Below are 23780 nucleotides of genomic sequence, written 5' to 3' on the forward strand. Positions count from 1 at the left end.
AATGGATAATTTACACAAGAATATTGTCTCGAAAGCGCGACGCAAAGAAAAGACAGTGGTTCGACGTTAATTCAATACGAATTACTCGCGAAAATGGATGCACGTTGCAAATGACCACGTTGTCAATTTAAGGCGACGTTAACAGCATCGTGATCACACGTTGTCGGACCCAAGGCATTAATGTTTAAAATTAGAAAACCACTTGTAAGTCTGGCTATATATCCGCGTGTTAGAACACTCTGGCCGAGCAAGAAATGTTTGCCTATCAATTATTCGCCACTTCTTCTGCTGCACGTATTTACGTACATATATGTTGCACTCTATCTTTTACTCCGCACCGCAAAATCTTTTTCGTATGGCTCATGAAAGATCACACTTCTTGTGAACTCACAATTGGCAGATTTCTCGATCAAGTTAATCCACAAACACATATTTCTTAAAAATACGGATACAACGATTAAATGTAAACGGAGATTTGTTTCATCTTCTGAACACCATAAATCACCTTAATCTGAAAATTATCATAAATATTGGAAAGAATATTCTACTTTGGTTATTTCACATATTTTTCAATATTGTCTGCATTTTTGTATCTTTAAATTTTTCACAAGTTTGATGATTCGTCATAAACGAAATATTTAATTGTCAAATCCTTATGTATCCTTCGATTATCAAATTATTTTCAAAATTCCGCACTACTTTTTATTTTATATATTAATTATCGTCAAATCTAAAAGCTATTGTCGAGAATTATTTCGTAGTTTTTATTTCGGACCGATTTTCCGTTAAAAATTATTAAAGTAACTCCTCTGTAAGCTGCAAATGTGCCTGCAATTATTTCTAATGATATTAGAATTTTACGAACGCTTTCGTGTTTGGTTATCTTGTAAAGTAAAGTCGAACAGACTTAACTCGATGTGTCCTGTTTATCGGTAACTCGATTCGCCAGAGACTTCGTAAATGATTTACCTTTCACGTTGCCTTCCCCTTTCCACCACTGTAGAACTTTGGCCTTCTTAAATCCGCTCCGCTTAAATTCGCCGCGTTTCACACGCGTTTAGTTTTGCGACTGTCTGGCAATCATACAATGCACACTTATGCGCCATTCACTCGTGACGTTGTCGCAACTCGGTGCTTCGTCGTTTCACGTTCCTTCGACCTTCAAGCCGACGAGATACTCTTCTTTGACATTCAAACAATGTCAAAATGGAACCAGGATGTAAGAAATTATAACGAAAATCAGCCGGCCGTAAAAAAATTCAGATTTTCATAAAAAAAGTCGAATTCGTTTCTTCATTTACCACTGTGATAAAATAGTGGAGATTAGATAGAAATTAGATTAGATTAGTTAGAGATCACTTAGCGGAAATATTATAAAATATGAAATGTCAAAGCTTGTTAATCTACGTATTAGTTTTGTAACGTTTCTATCTATTATCGTGATTGCTTTCGTACGTTTAATATTTTTTATTATTGCTATTATTATTACTACAGGTAACTTTTTCAAATAGGGTGTTTAGAGTAGGTCGTAAACATTTATTCTTGCAAGGAGAAAATCCACCGATGGATATGTTCACTACGAGATATCAATTCGGCGAAATCGACAGCGCGCCGTAAACTGAAGCGAAACTTGGATTCGCTGAGGATCCACGCTCTCTCGACGCAGTCGCAAAACACGATGCATCGTTTTGTCTACTCTTTCTCCTCTTTCGACGCCTGACACTCTGGCTGAAGGGTGCGCCTCCTCGAACCACCCGTTTTTTTTTCAAATCGTAATCGAAAACACACCTATTCGATGTAGGAAGAATGTTCATGTTAACCTATTTCTCTCTTCAACCTTTTTCTACCATCTACTAAAACCAACCACCCAATATTCCAATTCTATTTTTGTCAAATCAACAAATTCGGTAAGCAGATTCCGTACGATGAATCTGCCTGTATATTGAATGATGTAATTTAATCGGAGTTAATTAGAAATTCATGATAGATAATCACGTTGGATTGTGGATAAATTATAACTGAAATATCTAATTATACAGTCGGTTTAATTACATTATCATGGATGCGACATTCGTGCAAATGATATAATGAATTAAGAGTACACATAAACCGCGCGAGGATAAATGTTCCGCGTCAGCTTGGGATCGCCGAAGAGAGCTCGCGTTCATAAGTGGCAAAGATTTCCCGTAGGAATGCATCTGTTGCACTTGGTCGATCCGGATTAAATCAATACGACGCAACAGTAGCCAAACAGGGGCGTTATTTATTTTGCATTCTCCACTGTGCATCGTGTTTTTCTTTCAACATCGTCACCGATGGTCGCTCTGGCGGATTAACCACGCCAGGAATTTCTAGAATCGACCAGATTACGACTACGCAGCGCCGCGTTCCTTGTTGCGTTTGCGAATCCACTTGGAATTCAATTAGAATTCCTATGGTAAGTGACAACAACCAACAGATACACATCGAACCGTGACGCATACAGTTGTAGAATTTCAAGTTCCTCGCGTCGAAACGATTGGTAACCGTGTTCAGAAGAAAGAAAAGCACGCTAATTTTTCAGTCTACAAGATTCGATAGTTACGATCGCCAACTATATACTGTTATACTGTGAATTATGTACGAACACGTGACGAAGATTGCAAGTATTTTGTGCTGAAATAATTGCTAATCGTACTGCACGAAAAAGAAAAAGAAATACGCAAATTTTTTAATATTTGAGTTTCGATAGTTGTGGATGGCGAAACGCTTGTAGATTCGATAACACGTGGCAAGGATTTCAAGTTTCTCCTGTCAAAACGATTGACGACTGTGTTTCACGCAAAAGGAAGGAAACAAAATTTCGGCTCTGAGTTTCGTTAGTCGCGAAACGTTCGTAGATTCGTTAACACGTGACGAAGGTTTTCAGTTTCTCGCGTAGAAATAATTGGCAAATGTGTCGAAAACATAAAGCTTCGCTAATTTTTTAGTCTTCGAATTTCGTTAGTTGCGATCTTGGGACGTTCGTGAACGCTTCGTTAATATGTAACGAGGATTTTAAGTTTGCCACGTCGAAACGAGTAACAACTGTGCTCCACGAAAAAATAAAATTCCGCTAATTTCTTAATCTTCGAGTTTCGTTGGTTGCGATCGTTCGTACGCGATTCGTATTGTTGTGAGATAAGAAATTGCGTTAGTTTATATATTTAGTTAATTTATGCTCTCGTTGGAATTTTCGTAACCTGTGCTTGTGATTAATCGACGAATTACTCTAATATGCTTCGCTTCTAAATTGCTGTAAAAATTTCGCCGCATATACCAATGTAATTTCGGTCTATCGGGAGTGTCGATCAATTTTCCAGCGTGAATATAATTCTGCAAGTGTCGAATCATCTACCGCGCAGAAATGGATCCTGTCGGTATACAGCTGCTACTGGAGGTCCGTTTGATCGATTACGATAAAAAGACGGACTTTTAATAAAATTATAGAGCCAGGAACAGGATCCATTGAAAGGAGATCTTCGTTCAACAAGCTTCGAGGTAAGCAGAAATATTGACTCACCGTTGTAACAATTAATCCTATTAATTCTCGATTTGCTCGATGGTCCCTTTTCCTCACTGATTTGTCCTTTGTATCGCGTTTACAATCGTTTCATTAAAGTCCTGATGAATTTCAGTGTATTTAAATTCAACTTTCAACCGTTCAATTCTAAACGAAATATAAATAGAAATTTCGTGGTTTTTATATATTCAACTCGTTTGGTAGATATTTATTTTTATCCTTTTTGTCTCGGTTTAAAACGTTGATATTTTCGTCGTCGGATTAACTAGATCAATCGACAGTGATACGCATGTTCACAGATTCGTGTTTCGTCATTTCCTGTTCGCTATCTATTTTTCCGTTTTTGTGTTTCATTTATTTTTCTTTCCAATTACATCGTCTCTACTAAACAAGCAAACAGAAAGAGAGAGAGAGATGATTTTGTGGTATTTTTGGAACACCATCTTCTTCAGGTCATCCGAAATTTTACCACCCTTCCTTCTGTCACCAAGTTATGATCGACCCTGTTCCATCCGAACGAATAAAACGAGCGCCCCGCAATCACTGTCATCTTCATAACCCACATGCTTCAACTACAGAACGATAGTGGGTCGTCCAGATTCGCCGTTTATTTACCAATCGTTATACCATCCTGTCTGGTTTGGTTAAGTAGGAAGCAAACAGGGATACCCTAAGCCGGTTAGGCGTTTCGTTGAAATTGTTATAAAGGTATACATGGTACAGTCTGGTCTCCGTGCCAACAGAAACGCAGAAGGAAAATACAGCATGAAAGGAAAATACAATGGTCGATGAATGTCCCGAGGGAAGAAGAATAAGACCCGTCGACGCAAAATCTTAATGGATTTCGTGTCTATCTCAAAGAAAGCTTCTGATAATCGAATATACTATATACCACTAACATTAGGAGATATCTGAACGTGTTTTAGCGTTTATAAAAAAAGAAAACATTTGATACTTTATTTTATGGACTCAGCAGTTCAAAAGTATATAGACACTTGGTTATTTTTAACAAAATGTATTTTAATCAAAGAATTATTTAAATGAACCTGCAAGCATTTTATTCTTTATAATTGCCATAACTGCGTATAATAGAATATTACGGTACAATTACATTGACATTTAGAAATCAATATGGAATAATTAATATAAATTATTAATAATTAATGATTAATGGAATAATTAATTGTATATCTGTTACTATTTTGTAATTCCGTATCTTTAGATTTTCCAATTTGCAATATAAATTAGATTCAAAAGCAAACTGGGTTATGTATGTCCAAGCTTAATTTTCCCTTCTGTTAAAATTTTTTTAATATTTGAAAAAATTCTAATTATCGATGTCTTTCGTTTACACTATACAATTCATTATACTATACGCTCATGAAACGAAACGTTTGAAGTTTTCTCAATAGAAATAAATGTTTGAGGAAGTACAATTGCATGAAACGTTAAGGATCGAGGATCTAAAGAGACCATTTAAATGTATAAGTATTTGTTGATTCTACAAGAAACATAGTTAGTGCCTCCAATTTTTAATTTATTATTGCGTACATTTCTATAAAATTCACGTATTGTTAATTCTAGTTGACCAAAAGCGTCCAGATACTTGTGTAAGGTAGTATATGTACTCTAGTAACGTAAAAAAAAAAAGATAAAGGAAGCTAACAAGGAACGAGGGAAAAATGAATCAACATTTATTTTAAATTTTGTATGGTAACTTTTCAGTGCAGCCGCTCGAAGTTTGCCGCGATTAATTTACACGACGTCGAGTTAGCAGAACTTCGCCGCTGGTTCAAATCCATAACTTTCGGTATGACGGCAGTGGTTTTATCGCACTCGACGCGACAGTAGTTTGTACGTAGCCTATCTGTTGGAAATTATTGAAGAGGAATTAAAGCAATCCCGATGCGTGCAATGATTGAAACCTATTTTATTATTGAAATTAAAATGTCTTGATAATAGTATTATGCTATTTTTCTCTAACACTATGAGGAGACGCCTTGTTGTGTTTCATAGAGGTTGCGTGTACAAAAGTGAAACCAGAAACATAGGAGTTAATTGAAACGAAGTGAAGCTGGCAAGCGTATCAAAGAAACCAAAATCTCGGTGTATTTTTAATTATGTTAATTGAAGCTCCTTAATTCTATTATGAGCTACGAATGTTTATGTACATTCATATTTTTGATATAATTAAAGACATCAAGCTTAATTACAGTTTGATTGAAGATTTCGCTCACTGAACATTATAACGAGTACCATATTTTGAATATTTTATATTATACTATTGTTTGTTGTCTTTTCTTTACATACTAATTTTTACATACTAATAACTTATAATAGTAATAACTTATAATGTTACTAGTATGTTTAATTATACAAGGAGACTTTGTAACTGCATTATAATGTCTCTACACAAATTGAAATGATACTATTTGCTCCGCGCGTTAAGAGTTACACATAGTTACAAAGGAAACAATTCCGCGGTCAAACAGAACGGCGATGGAGAGAATCCCAGTGGGGGAAAAAAGTGGTGTTTAACGAAATTTGAAGCGCTCCACGTGGAATTTCGGAATCAAAGTGACATGGTATGTACACGATACGATCTATCGGGTGCGATGATGCTATTTTCACGCTACAATCGATGCAATCAAGAGCATTTAAGTTGACCAGAGCGTCGTTGGAATACCAAACGATTCCGTTACCTTATGCCAACCACTATCCGTTAAATTGCAAACGTCGATTCGTAGTATTCTAGTCGAAATGGGGCAGAGATTATGCAATTCACTCACAGAATTTTTCGAGGTATTTGGTGTTTAGCAATCTTCTCATGTAGTTTCCGATTTTTTAGAGAAATTCTTGATATTTTGTTTCTTTTATTGCCGTTAATTCGTAATAGATAGTTCAACTGACCAGGAATTTACGATATCACAACATTGTCGCACTTTGCGCGCAATCACCGTTATTCCTGATATACGGTAACTGATGTCCTCTCAGAGAATCGGGAATGGTATTTTAACAGAAATTCTGTGTCTGTGCCGTTCTAGTCGTAATTCGTCGAAAGTATGCATTTCGAAACAATAAATCTCACGAAAGAACAGGTACTAAGGTAACATTTTCCTCTCATCGAATTCCAACTGAAAATGTCAAATTTCTTTGCATGGCGCTTCCACAGGCATTCTTTCAGAAGTCTAATATCTTTTTTCTAATTTAGCAGCAATTGCTAGGCTGGATTAACGGTAGGTATTAAACTCATAAATAAGACCTTTAGTGCGGTTCACGGTGCGGATATTGGATCCCCTGGTAAAACTCCGAGAAATATTGACAATACGTGTTATGTCTTTTTATAGTATTCCAATAGATATAACGTTTGCAATTTTTTCTCAATTTGTGTGTCTTCAGGAATACCGAGAGACCGTGATATATTCCAAAGTGATTTTATCCCACATATTTTTTCGAATTTAATTAAGTGATACTTTACATGCATAGAAATGGTATCTTACGACGGCTTAATAAAAATTCCCTTTCGGAACCATGAAAACGTAGACGTTCTTTTAATATCCATAGCAATTTTCTTCGTTCACTTTTCCTTTGGTTATATCACGTAAATAAGTGCTATCCATGCTGCAATTTCATCGTAAAAGCAAACCAAACTTTTCAGTTGAGTATTCGACGAGAAAGTTGAAGATAGCTTCCATTAGCTAACACTACCTCCATCTGGTGGTCGTTAGATGCATTATTCCCAACGCGGGAGATTCTGATCGATGAAAGCCAGAATCAGCGCGCTCCATTATCCCTCCTGGATAAGAACAGTCGCACCTTTTTCTACCGCAAGAGTAAAATACCAACGATAAAACACGAATCTGAATATCCCACATATCTTTCATGGAAAGCAAGCTTTAAACGCCATCTGATACACGCTTGATCCAGGAAAAACAAGCGAAATTTTTGCCAGCTTTTTGTTACTGACATCTACGAAACGACACACTTTAGCATTTGTTGGTTGTCCGTAATTTGTCGAATAACTTTCGAATTAACCATGTATATTTTTCACTCAACGCGATTTGTGTGCTAGTTTTAAAGTTACTCATTCGTACAGCGATAATACCTCAAAATTGCTCCTCACTAAGTTTACTTACAAAATTGCTATCTCGCCATACAACAGATTAAACCGACAGATCTATAATCGGCTTATGTTTGTACCGTGATAAAAAAGTTTGCTCGTATAATCGGTTAGCCAAACGAACGAGGGCGTAAGGTCCTCGCGGCGCCTGTTTCGCTGTGGATTCGTTTAGTGCCGCAAGAGAAACAAACAGTTGCTTTTTCCGTCGCAGTAAATTCATTCGTTTCACGGATCACTGTGTAGCTATGCATATATGGCCAGGTGGGAAAAGCACGAAACTAGTTTGAAATGGTAGGCAGTTTCTTTGAAAGAGCTATGCCCCACTCGACCGGAATTATAAAATCAGAGTCGAGTGTTTGCACCAAATATTTGGCCGGAGAACGAAATGGCAGAGAGGAGAGAGAAAGAGAGAAAAAGAGAGAGGGGTGGGGAGAGGGGCGAGAAAACGCCTCCATTCGAGGCCACACGGTGTACACTTCACTGATCCATATTTCAGAAGACGGCCAACTTTCGTGTATTCAAAATTCAAACACATGTTCGAATCGAGTCGCGATTTCGCGAAAGCGGTGCTATTATGTAATCCATCGTTGAAACTCCAATATCGAACCACAGGGACGATATTTCATATTCCATCAACAAGTCTTTTCGAATATTGCATTTTTATTTGCCTCCTGGTGCTATGTAATAGCATGTTCTGTAATTCGAGCCGAGTGGCTTTCTCAGATACGAAAATTGCATTCGACGTCGTTCAAGGGAACACAGTAACTTTAGAGTTTGAAACAGTGAATTTGTTTTTGTAATTTTTGAGAAATTATTGATATATAGAATATTGCGCAAAAGCGGTATATCGAAAGTTCAATAAATACGCGGGAAATTCTTAATTTTTATTCTAATATTTCTCTTAGATATTTTCGAAACTATGGTTCTATACCCGGTCGTTATAACATCTACGGAACTATTGATGAATTTGTTCTAGAAGGAATATATTTTACACAATGCACTCTACAATGTAGAACAGAATTTAGATCATTTATTCAGTTATTCACGACTTCCTTATTCTGTTTCCATCCTCTTTATTGCTTAATCCTTCATTGTGTCATCCGTATTTAACAATTTGTAAATCGTATTTGCGTATTATGTGGTTGAAATAGCGGTTCAAGTAACCGCAAAATGAGTTCCATTTACCACTGTTGAAGGCGATTAAGAAATTTTAATTAAGGCCAACTACGATGGTACGGATGGACGTTTGAATATTCGCACGGTGGATAAATTCTCGGCGACGAGGACTCGTTCAAGCATGTCAACTCTTTATCTTAAACCGTTTTAATTACGATGGGACACGGAGTGGAATCCGCTAAGTCGATATGTGCAGATGGCATTGACGTTCACCCCAATACAACTACGATCACGTGAATGAAGTAAGTCTGTTCGTGGCTCCTTATTCTACTGCGAGAGTCCTTGCGTTTTGAGTATTCTCATAGAAATCATAATTCAACGAAACGTAGCTATTACCAGCTATTACGTAGCTTTTTAGCTTCAATAATTCTTATACAAGGTATTTTCTATTTTGTCGTCAAAAAGGTAAGGGAATTTGCAAGTGAAAATAAGACAAATATGTTGTAGCGAATTTCACTGTAAACGCTTTATTACAAAGTTATCAGCCAATATTGAACACAGCTTGAAATATAAAATATGCGCATGGGAACAAATTTGTTGCTGCAGAATATATAAAAGTAACTACGCGGGAAGAATTAACACAACTAATTAATAAGTTAGTTGTTGATATTTAATAATATTCTCGCGATATTTTCAACGTAATAAATTTGGAATATAATAAAATATTGACGTATCATTACTGTGATTTATGACGAGTTGGTCGACTATTTTTACACATTTATGGGAATTTTCAAGCTGCAAAACGAAATGTTGTTATTTGTTATGTGTAATAAATAAAATAATTCTCTACCTCGGGTGCATTTTTTAAATCAATTTTATATCCATAAAAAATATGCATTTGCATAAATAGTTTACTGCTAAATTTTATATAATATCCTTCTCTTCTTTTCACTTGTAGATTACGCTCTCATAGTTTGACTAAAAAAATGGAAAACACCCTACGTGCGATATATATATCACGTAAGCGAATTATAATTCGTCTAACATTTCTCATGCATTAATTTGGAAAAATATCGGCGATCGTACAGCAATAGAGTCAATAGGAGATCCTTTCGCTTGAAAAATCGATGAGGAACTTTTTAATTCGCTACAATCTGCAGTTGTTTCGATATTTAACCGTGCCGTGATTCGTTTTAGTCCGTTTGTATACAATCTGTATGAAACAGAATCATAAAGCTTTTAATCCTGTTCAAGCAATCTAATGAACCATAATGGCATGCATTCCTTTATTGTGAATTCTGCCGTAAAAACAATAGATGTTATGAATATTTCTCATACTCTTTTTCGATTTACGTGCACATGGATTAATAAATATCTATAATAATTGTTTCGGGGATCTAAACACCCACGGAAGATATCAATTTGGGCCAGAAAAAGAATTCCACCAATGAAAAACAGCATCGATCCTAAAAAGTAAAATTCTAGCAGTAAAAAGAATACAGCACACGCGTAACAAAAAGGACGATCTAGCAATAAAAATAAATGTTTAAGTGGGCGTAACAATATCAAGAGGATTTTAGAAATGAGAGAAACACTATGACGATTTAATAAAAGAAATTACAACAATACCAGGAAATAGTAGAAAAACCAACGTAAAGATACAAAATTAAACGGATTTCATCGATGAAAAAGAGCAGAGATTGCTAAAAGAGATTGCAACGATAAATGAAGGTATTGGAGAAGAAAATTCTATCGACGAAAGAGATAGAGAGAAAGAAAGAACGTGAAAAGGAGACGGGCGAATTGCACGATGTCTTGACTCGGAAACGACCTGCAAATTCCTAAGATATTCTAGGGTTCATAGGGGCGTATGCCAGAAATCCAAGGACGACTTAAGGTGCAATGAAATTGAACTATAAAGTTTTCAATGCGAAAGTACGATAGTACTATCTACATATACATGCTACACATCGATATCATGTTATGCGTGTAACTGAATGTCGTTTGCATCCACCCATCACCATTACAATTATATTAACTTTCCACGAATATCATCGTAATAAATCAAGAATCTATTTAATGCAGCGTAGCTGTAACATTTCTATGTGAACTTATATTCAGCGATTCCTTATCGGCAGAATATATTAATTTCCATCAAAATTTGATCGATGGAATCAATTATGCTTGGTTACCGCGTGACGGCCACCTCGATATCAACGTGGTAAACGACGTCAATGGTGAAACTCGATCAGATTGATCGAAATCGAAGGATCACCGATTCACGGGGGTAGCTTGCTATATCCCGACCGGATCGACGGCCGGTGGGGGTTGCTTCGTGGGTCGCACTTTCTGGCGTGGGTAGAGCAACCACCGCCAGTAGTATCGCGGTGACGAGCAGACGCGGTTGTCTTCTACCTTTCTCGCCGATCTTTCCTCGGCTTTCGTTCAGTATCCGCTACGGCCACCTTCGAAACGACGTTCATCAATCGTGAGTAAATTGTCGCTATTCCACGACACGTAAATTCCTCGAGACATTTGAATCTTCCCTCCCGGATTTTCGCTCCGTTTGTCACTTTGCCTCCTTTTGTCCTTTCGCGCGTCTCGTGTGATCAGTGACGGGACGTGGAAATTGGATTGGAAATCAAGCGTAGATCAAAGTAAAAGTGAGGAAAAGTTTGTGTAACGGTACTCTGCTCTATTGATATTTTTAGGTATGTGTGGAATTTCTGGCGCTCAATTCAGGAATAAAAGCTGCATTTTCGATCGGTGAAACGGTCGATCAACTCCTGACGTTCCAACGCAGTTACGTTGCACAAAGTGTACGTTTTAATCGACAAACTTGCATGTACCGCGTAAATGATGTTTTTGTAAAAACAGTGCGTGCTTTTCATCGATTTTATTAGCTACGGGCAATCTGTTCCATAGAGTCTATTTAGATTTCGATGCATAACATTTCCCGCCCACGAGATTGATAGACGTGCCGGCTCTCGTCAATGTCGTCTTTGAACCACCGTTTTTCGTCGCGTGAGACCAGACCGCAGCATCTAACAATGCAATGTCTATAGTCGCGTCATTGCATTACACGCGCCCCTCGTCGGTTAAACGATCAATTTTAATTACGCGCACGAAATTGTGCCGCTAATTTAACGAGTAACTGTCATTGCCAGATCTCGCCACTAATCTTCTTGTTCGACACTCAATGATGTCTCCTTCGTTTTATTCAAATCGTATGCAAATACGCGTTGGATAGTTGTCGCTACGATGAAGTTACCGTGCGGACCACGACGTCTATGTTCGATATCGACGTGAAAATTCAACGACACGAACTTTGAATCGGACACAAGAGGGTAGAAATTTGCAGCTTGCTTTGCATTTTTTAACTAGACTAACTAGACAGAAGCTGAACTATCTAGGGATAATAGAGCGGATGACTATTACGGGAAATTGAATTATTATTTTATCGCTAGATAAAAAGAAACACTCGCTGGCGAACACTCCCTTATCTTTACGCAGGCACTAGCTGCTCACATATGCACATATTTTTTGGCCTAAGCCTACGTGTCTCGTAAGAACTGTACCATCTCGTCGTTGTCTGCTGATTTTAAAACTAAACAGAAGACTATAGGCGGTTGGTTTTTATCACCGACAGCTGTATTCCTTTAAACTATTTACAATGTAATACGTATCCTAACTTATACATTAACGCTACAATTAATAAATTCAAAGAACACCGCGTCGGGGATAGCAGAGCGTAGGTAGAGATTTCTACCAAAGCTATTAGTCGAGAAATTCTGATTAATTAACATTACAAGTGGCAATTTCCTAGAGAGAAACAAATCAGAATTATTTTGTCGAGGACTGTTACGTGTTAGAGTACGTAGGGGTATTTTGTAATTTGCATTTATCCGGTATAACTTAATATATGGAAATTTATATTTTCATTCATGTTTTTAAATTTTGTTCATTATATTTATCTTAATCTTGTTTCGATCAATTTTCATTAGAATATTTATATACGAGGCTACCGTGTTATCTTTTCGACAGATTCAGTAACAAATCAGAATTGTTCTTCCGAAATAGAATTGTGACAATGACAAAGACATTGTGTGTTGAATAGGAAATTTTTTAATTTTTTAATCTGAAAATTTTATTCAAAGGGAATCTGTCTTTCCTTTAGAACTTACGTTTTTCGTTAAACTTTGATCGATTTTCATTATGAATTACTACGCTAATTTTGTGCAGAGAAACAAACACAGATTTGTTCTCTTGATAGAGATCTGTTTTATGTTGAATAGAAAATTCCTACGTAGAGGTTTCGTCCATGGCATTTTCCTATCGTCTTGATCGTTGAACCTGGATCGATAGAACGCCTCGAACGATATTTTAACATTCCCGTTATTTTCATAATTGAACGTTCCACGGGGGAATGATTCTCCATGACTTATTATCGTGTTTGGCCTCCTTGCTTCCGTGACGATCAATATTTGGATCGTCGCAATGCTTAAGGCTAGATTAACTCGTATTTTTATGCGTCCCCAGCTCGCGTTATCGGATCGCGCACCTTTTACGACCAATTTCCCGTTTCTTTCCGGCATTCTGCACCCGATCGCCACATTTACGGCGTCGAATCGATGAAAATGTAACACAAAGGTTGCAAAGACGGACGACGAATTACGTAACACAAAGGTTGCCAGCACTGACGAAGAATTCCGTGATGCATTCAGACAACGCGTAAGAAACCGACTCGTTCTCTCTCAGAAGCACTTTCGATTAATTTAACATCGAACTGGACTATGAAAGGCTTTCAGAAATTACATTATTTAGGAAACCGGTGGTGAGATGCATTCGCGATTCGAACGAGATCAAAGGAATTTTCTCGAATCTTCTAATTTCATTTCAGAAAAATACGATCGCGAACTGCCTTTATTGTTACATCCTCGCGTTGGTAGTGTCGCACGTATACTCTAAGTGTCACAACTGAAAACTACAAGGAAAGAATACGATAAGTTTCTTATTTTCTTTTGCTAAAAAACAGCTTTATAATTCAGTACGCCGTCGATCGGCCTATTACCAAAATTGCTTTTTGGCTCTGGAAGTAAACATATGTTTTCCCATCCTCTTCGCAAATTTTCGAAATTTATCTTGTTTCATTCTTTTATTCATAAGGGCAACACTCTTTGGTTTAAGCATAATCAACACGAACGTACATTTATCAACGTTTTACGGTTTTATCCACTTTATCCGGAAACACGTGAGTATCTCGAGAACAATAAAACAGATATTACACGATTTCGAGGGGTTTACCATGGTGATATTTATTTCACTCCGAAAAGTCCTCGAAAAGCCCTATATTTTTTTATTCCACGTTCCTGTAACCATCATGTAACATTAAAACATTTTCAGAACATTACCTGCTTCTACTACTACGTACTTTTCGCATAAAATATTATTGAAATATTAAATCTCAAACTTGATATATCGACATCATCGGCGTTATACATTGTTCCGGTAGACTTTATACATCATTGATGGTTCTAAAAAGAGCCGTTTGTGCGAGTACATGTATATGCACAGAAATACTATTCCTGAAACGACTAGTCGTTGGTCCTTCTACATGTTTAATACAACTTCGCATCCTTCTTAAGAATTAATATCTGGATATGGGTTTATGCATAAAATATAAATAAGAGGCTTTTTGACGTCAGTTATAAAAATATGGAATAAAAAAGAATATAGTTCCCATTTAAAAAACACAAGCGTTACTTTCACAGGGCTTTTCAAAGTTATTCCAACATAAAATAAATATCGGCATAATATGTCCCCCTCGAAATTGTATAACATTTGCTTGAAAATCAATTTTCTTGTCTCATCCATAGTTCACGAAATATTTACGTATTTCCACATAAAACTGACACACTGTATAATTTGAATATGACGTTGATCATACGTGATACGGAGACGAAGACGAATGTCAAGCGTTTTAAATATGTTCTTATACACGTGGGCAACGATTTACAGAAAAAGCGTAGCCGGCGCGTGAGCGAGTTGGCGTGATCACGTATACGTTTAACACAACTAAATATCGGATGTATAGAATAAGGGAAATTTTCTGAATGTCCCCGGAGAAACATCGAGCTCCGATAGCTGGAGAATTTCCGAGCAAATTTATAATATAGTCGTTTGCAATTTTGAAGACAAATGTAGTAGCATTGGCAATGAATCTATGCGGTTCTAACGTAAACAACCCGAGAGATGTTAAAAGCAGATCGTAGTTGTAAAAAATTGCTGCAACGGGATGCCAATTTTAAAAGCAACAAAAACAAGAATTCTATGTTAAGAGAACAATGTTCGAGATGCGGGACGAACAGAACGGTATAGAGTTCTCTGAAAGTTAGAGGATTTTAAATATTTGCAGATAGTCTAGCGATAATGGCGATATTCTTGTAGCTGCTTCGCAATTTGGAAGATTAAGTGTAAATATAATTATTAAGACAAAGTACTATTTCTATATTTTCATTTTATATCTCCGATTTTCTTTTAATCTCTCTTTGACTGTTTTCTGATCTAAAATCTGTTGAGAGGATTGAAAGTGAATTAATAGATGATGTACGCCAAGAACTCCACTCAAAATCTCAGTCTGTATCATAGAATTATTTGCAGTGTACATGGAATCGAATAACAAGAGATACAACAATAATATAAATAACAGAATTGATAAAAATGGAGATCAAGAAATAGAGGTATATTATACGTATAAAGATAAAAAGAATATTAATTTTGTTACATCACATGGACGAGAGACTTCATCGTCTAACGTTTTAAATGAGATAACAATTCTTAAACATTTTGATAATTTTTTAGTGATTCTTCAATTTTACTCAAGTTATCATGTTTCTGTTATCTTAATTTGTATACATGTCCGACATGTTAGTGTACGTTCTATTCGAGATCGGAAGCGGAAAATTACTTTGCGCGCGATCCAAATCAAACGCGAATCTGGCGAATCGGCCAGTTAAACGTACGTTGAACTTAATTATAAATAGGTGCAACGTCTATCGTCGTTCGATGTTCTGCGTTAGAAATTACGACGATGCATGCATTGAATTTTATTCGGCTTTTTCGGATACCAACGTTTATGCGCGTGTTTCATATTTATGGAATTTTGATTACGCCTTTATGGGTACCTACGTGAGGTATACTCCCATTAAATCAAATGGGTGCCGTGTAAACCAAACGAGATTAGCTGAACGTCGTTTTGGAGCAAAGAGACTTTAAATTGCGGTTATTTCCACATAACATGCAGAAAATCGTTTTCCCTAAGTCTAATCCTTGAACGAGGCGGCACGAACCTTCGTAATATCGTGACTGTTTAAGAACACGATAATTTTGTCCTCGAGAATGAATAATACAATCGTGCTGTTTGATTTTCTACATTGTGATCGATAAACTTCACAAATGTTGGACGATAATTTTGAACTAAATTAATCGACATCGATAATATGGTGAACGATAATGTTACGATCAGCGTGCAAACAACGAGTTTGTTCGATTTCTTTCTCGTAGAGTTTGTTGGATGACAAACCTTTTAATAATTCACGTTCCCTTTGTCAGAGATGGAAGAAACGTTGTAATAAAATCCTTTCGCGTCATCTTTTGGATTCTTCTTTTTTGGCAGATTTAAATGATAATTTAATATTGTTTGTCGTTGTTGATCTATACATCAAAGTTCAAAAGCACATAAGCTTGTTTTGGATACAACATAATTTAGCTGGGAAATTAGAAATGGAAACCAGGCCAATTTTATTCTACGTTAAAGCTAATATCGCGATATATTTTTTTTCGATAATTAATATGCAGTAAAAGAGATGGTTTCTGTAAGTGTGAAACATTGTGATACACATTTTACATAAACAATTTCAATTTCATATAATATACATATAAAAAATACATATCCGTAATATACATAATATACATATCCGCGTGCATGAGTACTAGGACACGTACAGAAAGTTAAGTAAGCCTCAGAAACTTTATTTTAACACTTTCACATCCTGCAGCACCAACGTGTTGTCAAATGCAGACCAAATGTTAGTGTCTGGTGACAGCACGTTGGTATTACGAGCAAATCGATCCTTTGCGTAAAGTTTACAAATTTGAAACTCCGGTTACTGATTTAAATTACTAGGAAATTTGTACACGTTGATAATATTTATGAACGAGGTCGTATGTTGAGTTCACAAGACGACAATAAGTTATAGTGATATTCATCATTTACCAGTTTCAAAATGTACCTTTCCTACCTTATTTGACGCATCTAACAGTCTCGCGTTCCCTTAGCCTATCACGACAGCAACCATATCGAAGATAATATCGGAATATGAGTCGCGTGTTCGTTTGCACTGGCAATAAAAGGGCAGGAACTACCTGGTTTCAGAAGAAATAAACCGTATCAAAGCCTTGGATTTTTTTTTTTTCTTATTTTTAATCTCGTTCAGAAGTATCGCATTTATTAGTCGTTGCCACGTTCTATGTAGCTTATTCGTCCGGAAATTTCGCTGTAACAGAGCGCGAAACGCGTTATCAGAAGCATTAACGTTAAGTGAGAAATAAAAACGAGTTACGGTTTCTTTACTGTTTAGCGACTTAATTTGCCGCGGATGAAACAACTTTGTTCAAGTATATATTCTAGGAGGAAAGAAGTTTTCTATAAAAAGCAAAGTTTCAACAAGGGGAAACTGAACGATCTACGATCCTGAATGGATTTAATAAGTTTCGTACGGGTGGAAAAAGGAAAGAGCAGAAGAATAGCAACCCTAAATCTTGAGATAAACTGGTAATGTCGGCAAAAATCCCCTTTGTATACGTTCCGCGTGAGAATTTCATAGATTATATTCTACGAAATGAGAATTAACGTGCGCCGAAATGTAGAAGAGCAACAAAACAGCGTAGGAAAAAACGAAAGAGTACAAAAAACATTTGAAGATAAATATACCAGGCCCGAAACTTACGTTCAGCTTTAATTTCCTCTAATTGAGTCGGCGATTTGTACAACTTCAATTTCGCTACCCGTTACAGCTGGTTTATTTTCGACCTAATTTCCAATGTCAACAGAAGCTACGAGAATAAAAAAGCGAAACTTTTTTTAGTTCAATTTTTCTTTTTCCTAGCTCAATTTTGCGAAAATTCGTATCGTTCTCGAAAAAAAAAGTAGAAACTATTGCAAACAATTTTTATTATTTTCTTTCAAATCGAACGGGATCAGGTTAGATCCTGTTTGATTCTAGTGCCATTTGCACGCGCAAAATCCACCTTTTACGAGCTTCGGCCAAGATCTTGCCTTCAAGGCAACCCTCGAATTACGCGACCGGTTGTAAAACAACACTTCTCCAGCAACCGTGCCTTTTTCTGCAGAACGATTCGTAGAAGCAAAACTCTTTCAACCGTTTTTATAAATGGTTTTCGCGTTTAATTCTCAGGGAGCGTGAATTTTAATGTCGACATCTTCTTGACCCTTTTCAACCCCTTCGAGCGACCCTCTTGCTAGCGAAACGTTCGTCAGAGGTTAAGAATCTACGCGAATCCGACGATTCGAGCAATAAAAGCGAAAGCCACTCCGCGAAGAAACGTCATTTCCAACCAACCGTCCTTTTACATTCCGATTTTTGTTTTAACGTCGCGCCTTAATTATCGCGATTTAATTTATTCCAGCGTTACCTTGTCTTTCAAGCTGGTTCAGTTTAGAAATATTACAGCTTGTTACGGTTGTCGCGTGACATCCGAAGCTTCGATAAGATAGTTTTTTTTAGGAGGAACATGAATGATTCATAAGCGACCGCAGGAGTCATCATTCTCGCCACGACAATTGCGGTTGAGTGATTAAAACGGCTGACTGAGTTACAGTGAAAATTCACGAGAGAAGATTCTAAGGATTTATCGCGGTTCGGAATTCCCTTCGTCCAAAGAGAATCAACGTTCTCATGATTCGACGCGTCTAGGATTCTTCTCGCTGTGGAACGTGCTGACTTTCAGGTCGTTGAAAATTTCACTTGGCACAAACAGCCGAATTCCGAATGGTAATTTTTTGAATTTTTTTGACGCGAGCGAATATCCATCATGTTCATCCAGACAGCTTTTGGTTATCGAACTAGGATTATTTAAAACTTTCGAAATTTTGTTGCTTGTTTTTAGTAGGTTAAAGTATACGAAACATCATATATTCAAATGAAGATCTAGTTGGACACGATTTAGGACAATATACTTTTTCAACGACTTATCTTGTTTCGTTATTCCACTAGATGTTACAAGGTCCTCTAGCTATTATTAATATTATGAGGGAAATTTTACAACTTACAAAGTACCAGTATAGATAAATACTCTCGCATAACAATGACAAGTTTGATAATAAAGCGAATGAAATTTTACGAGTACTTAGTATCCAGTGATAATTTGCACGACCAACAAAATTTATCTCATACACGCGAAATGTGTATATATGTATAATATATAGTAATTATAAAAGCCAAATTACTGTATGTGGTCATAGCCCAAAAGTCGTAAACTGTATTATTCACGGTTAAGGGAAACTGCTGGTAAAAAGTTTCTAATGATAAAAATTTCGCTCGCGGAAGTAACCACGTATCTGTGTCCACGTATTTCATGTTCCTGGGCGTGTAGTTCACCGGTACATGACGTCCATGAGGAAGCATCGCTACAATACAGTCCGATTTTCCCTACGTGTTACTCCTCTTTGTCTAATTCAGCGCGTTCTTCTTTCGTTTTATTTCGTTTCTCCATGACGTCTGCCCTCTCGATTTTTGAGCAAGTCCAAGGATACCGACGTTAGATCGCGAGATGAACGTTGCTGGATAGAAACAGAGTATCTTGTTTAATTTACCGTCGATGATTAATCCACTCTCTGTCTGCAAAATGATTAATGGCCACGAAGAGGAGAAACTTTTTTCGTTCGCACTTAAACAGTGTACTTTCGTTTGCTATGATGTTGATCTGATAACTAGAACACACAAAGTTGCGAAATGGAATTGTGCGGGATGTTGATGATTTATCAGAAAGTTCGTTTGTTGATCGTTTTCCACGCAGTACTCGATAAGTTAATTCCTCATCAGTTATGGATCGTTCGGAACTCCGTCAATTTTATTTTTTTTTTTTTTATAGAAAAAAGGGAGATCCGTCTTAGGATCTAACAGACATTTTTTTCAATACTTTCGTAAATTAATTCTGCGGCTATAATTAAGCAAAAAATGTGGTATGATATAAATCCAAGTTGCTGGAAGCTTTATTAGAAAGGTATAATAAAAATACGAAACACGAAGTGAGAAATATTTTGACCTTTAATGTGCATTTTTATATGAAAAAGAAAGGTATATCGAACAAATATTGACACACATGTTTTGAATTAATACAAAGAGTTGATTGATACATTGAAATGAAGCACGATTAAAATGAGTTTCACGAGGAAATAAATTTAATCTTTTATCGTTAATGGGTTGGTATCGAACGGTGAACATTTTTAAAAGTAGTATCAACAACTAATCATCAAATAGTCTGACTAATGATTATAAATCTATTCTCATTTTATAGCACAGTAACCGCAAGTCCATTCCGTAACTTTTATTACAACTTTTCAGTCAAATAAATATTTTTTGCTTGATTGTAACCATATCGCGTTACAACATAATGCGCTAGAAACGTTTGGTTAGTGAACATTAGGACACCCTGTACATAAACAATTAACACGCTCGTCGCTAAAATTATTTCGATATCAATTTATTTCGATATTAATTTCGTAAATCAAATTTCGCCATGCGATTGTACATATATGGAAATATTTGTATTTAACAATGCAAACCGACGCTGTTGGAAAGATTGCTTTTATAGAAAGAAATGGACGTGTTTTTGTCTGAAATTCGAATTACGGAACATGGGATATGGTAACACAACCATGGCGGGAAAATAATTCTGTGGGTCGAGGTTAATAAACATTGTCATGGAAGTGACAGCGTAGGAAAGATGCGTAAATATACGTAATCCGATCCGAACAAAGGGAATTCGTTGGATAAAATAGAAATATAGTCGAGTAGTTTTTCGTACGTGATCGAAAAGTTATAAATATTTCGCGTCAGCTTAAGCTCCGCGGCTTCCTGCCGGGTTTGATGAAAATGTTGAAACGTTCCTTCGATGAAGTTGCCGCGATGTACTTCGAATTACGATGGAAATGCAAATCGATCGACAGTCTACCAACTAATTTAAGCGTAGGTTTCTTTCTTCCTCTTTAAACATTGTACGTGTTCATTGAATGTCGCGTTTTCCTGATGCAAAGTGTATTATATTTTTTGCTATATGAACGTAAAACTGTTCAGTAATCAACCTGAATGTGATAGATTAATGTTACACGAATGATATTGTAGTTTCGTCAGAGTCGAAAGACTTTTGTGAAAATATGGCTTTTGATCAATCTTCTTCCAATTTTCGAAGGAACCCTGTTGGAAGAAAGCTGAGTCTCATTTATATTTAAAAGAGATTTTCACGGAGAGTAGGCGAGATCTAAAGATTTTCACAACAAAGCGTATCTTGGATCACCATAATTCTCTGTCGAAACGTTTTCGCTGCGGAGAGGAAAAAAAAGAGCTGATTTATCAATCAGGAAACGTCAACTTCGTCGTCTTTTTCGAAGCTTATACGATCCATTGTAATCCTACCTAGCGAACTTCGCTATAGTATGAATTTGAAACTCGAATAAAGTTCGGGATACACGATAAAAAAAGCACTTCACCGTTCTCCTTCGATTTATGCCTTCGCCCCCTCTTTAGAAAGGGATTTATTAATTTCTTTTTATCCACGAATCTTTCTAGAACGAAATGACGAGACGTGGAAAACCATTCCATCGTCCTCTTCCGATTTACAGTTGCTTCTCTCCTTTAAAATAAGATTTATTAAACTCCATCGATGAGTCTTTCTAGAACAAAATGGTAAATCGCAGGATAAATTATATCGTAGAACAAATTATAGTGCGGACTGTTCGATTCTTATTACATAGATTTTTCACCCTGAGCAGCGATAAAAATCATCGAGCAGCGAGGAGAAATTGAGTTTCATCGACTGTCGCGATTCGTACGACGATTAAAAATACGAGGAGAAAAAATATTATTTGTTATGAACGACGTTAATTAGAAGCATATTTTTCATTTCATGTCTGATCGGTGATGTAATCATTCGTGTCTCTTGGTTGTTCCCGAGAAATGTTAAAGGGACGGTGTCGAATGAGATTAACGATGTCAGGAACGACGACGATCGTATCTTCAAAGGACGACACCAATTAACGGTCCATTCACATAGACTACGGGTGTAAGTTTCATCTAATTACATTGTATTGCGTACAAGAATTAAAGGAATTACTAGGTTGTTTTATCGTGAAGAATTTGGATGCAACATTCTAATTGAAGATTACAACATTAGAAATTCAGTAATTGAATGGTTGAAAGAAAATTCACAATTTGAAAAGTTAATTGCTCATCGTTTTGTAAATTCGCCGCTGTTACTTTTCTAGAAATTTCAACGATATAAATGACGATATAAAGTAACGATACAACTTTAAAGTTGGACGTTTCGAACTTCGACTACTTTGGCACTGTTTTGCAGATTAAATATTCTCAACTGTTGTTTGTTCATTATTAGAACTCATTACTAAAACAATTAATCCTCTATTCTCTGGTTTATTTTTGACATACTAATTCATTACTACGAAACTCTCGATTATTTTAGTTATTCAAAGTGCTGCAAAGTTACTAATTTAGGTCAATAACAATATTCTTCGCTTCGACAAAACTTTCATCACAAGATTTTCTGATATAATGGAATTGTATGCTGATTACTTTTCAAATTATTTGTTTCTTAATTAAATCTAGCAGTTCCAAACCTTTGTCTGAATCAAAATCTTTGTACGTCACGAGACATGGTTACACGGTTCATCAAATCAATAGCAATATGAGACTCTCGATTGGTATTAATAGTGGAACAATATGAAAGGCGAAGTTCATCGGTTACAGCTATCTAGATGCTTCGACAGAATTGATTTTGGTGGAAACTGGTATCCAATAGTTGGCTTTATGTTCTTCCGGATCATCAGCTCGATACGTGGGAGGAAATCGTTCGATTAAAGCCTATTTGAACTCTCAGATTCGATAACTAGCTATTACGACTGTCAACTTCGAATTAAGTTGCTTCTCCCACGACTTTGATCTTTCGACCAGTTTGTTTCCAATCGTTGGTTCGTTGGATAAGCGATACTAATGATTTTTTGATGAAAAGTTCGATAATAGGATTGCAGGTATGCAGCTATCGACGATAGCTGCAGACGAAGGCTGAATTTATGATGTCGAATAGTTCGAGCGCCGATCTGATGGAAGTTTGAATAAGTTTGTCGAAGCGATTAGAATTTCGAAAGCATTACAGAGCGGTTAGTTATCTTTCTATCACTGAGAGATATGCAATTTTAGTAATTGTAAAACTAAAAAATCTGGAACCTGTAATTTTGTCATTTTTGTCATACTGAATTTTTCAAGTGAATTTTATTGTGTTATGCTACCCATTTTTTAAGCTAATTTTATTGCTACTACGATTTGTATCAAATTTTTGGAAAATTTTATTGGATTCCAAAAAGGGATCGTATATGGCGCAATAAGGTTGATGCACAACTGTAGCATTAAACTTTTCTCCTATGAAACTAATTTTATTACTATCGTGCATCGAATGTTATTACAAAGTTTACAAAGTTTCATCGTTATCGCATTTGAAAAAGAACCGTACAGGTGTAATAAGCTTGGTGTATCATACTAACGTCAAACTTTCTCTTTTGAAGTCAGCCTCTTGCTATTACTGTTTGCTTTAAATTTTTTTTTAAATTCCACCGTAGACGAATGCAAAGAAAAATCATATACAAGTTATAATAAGATTGTTGCATCGTTTGTTGTACTTTTAAGAGGAAAC

The 23780-nt window shown here is 36.3% G+C and overlaps 2 protein-coding genes across 4 annotated transcripts in view; one reads left to right on the forward strand and one right to left on the reverse strand.

Annotated features, from left to right (window-relative positions):
- LOC138185582 (neuropeptide CCHamide-2 receptor-like) overlaps positions 1-1329 on the reverse strand; it is a 34659-nt gene extending 33330 nt beyond the window's left edge. The window contains exon 1 of the mRNA XM_069124628.1: positions 970-1329. The gene's annotated coding sequence lies outside the window, so the exon portion shown is untranslated. The remainder of the gene's footprint in view (positions 1-969) is intronic.
- A 1186-nt stretch (positions 1330-2515) lies between these two features.
- The window catches only part of LOC138185581 (neuropeptide CCHamide-1 receptor-like), a 40363-nt gene continuing 19098 nt past the window's right edge, over positions 2516-23780 (forward strand). For 2 of the 3 annotated variants that reach the window (XM_069124625.1, XM_069124627.1), the window contains exon 1: positions 11162-11265. The gene's annotated coding sequence lies outside the window, so the exon portion shown is untranslated. Of the gene's footprint in view, positions 3520-11161; positions 11266-23780 lie in introns of those variants that run through there. The other variant, XM_069124626.1, reaches the window with a different exon arrangement.

The sequence above is a fragment of the Bombus flavifrons genome, chromosome 12, assembly GCF_040668555.2.
Source record: "Bombus flavifrons isolate JBK064 chromosome 12, iyBomFlav1_principal, whole genome shotgun sequence".
NCBI lineage: Eukaryota > Metazoa > Arthropoda > Insecta > Hymenoptera > Apidae > Bombus > Bombus flavifrons.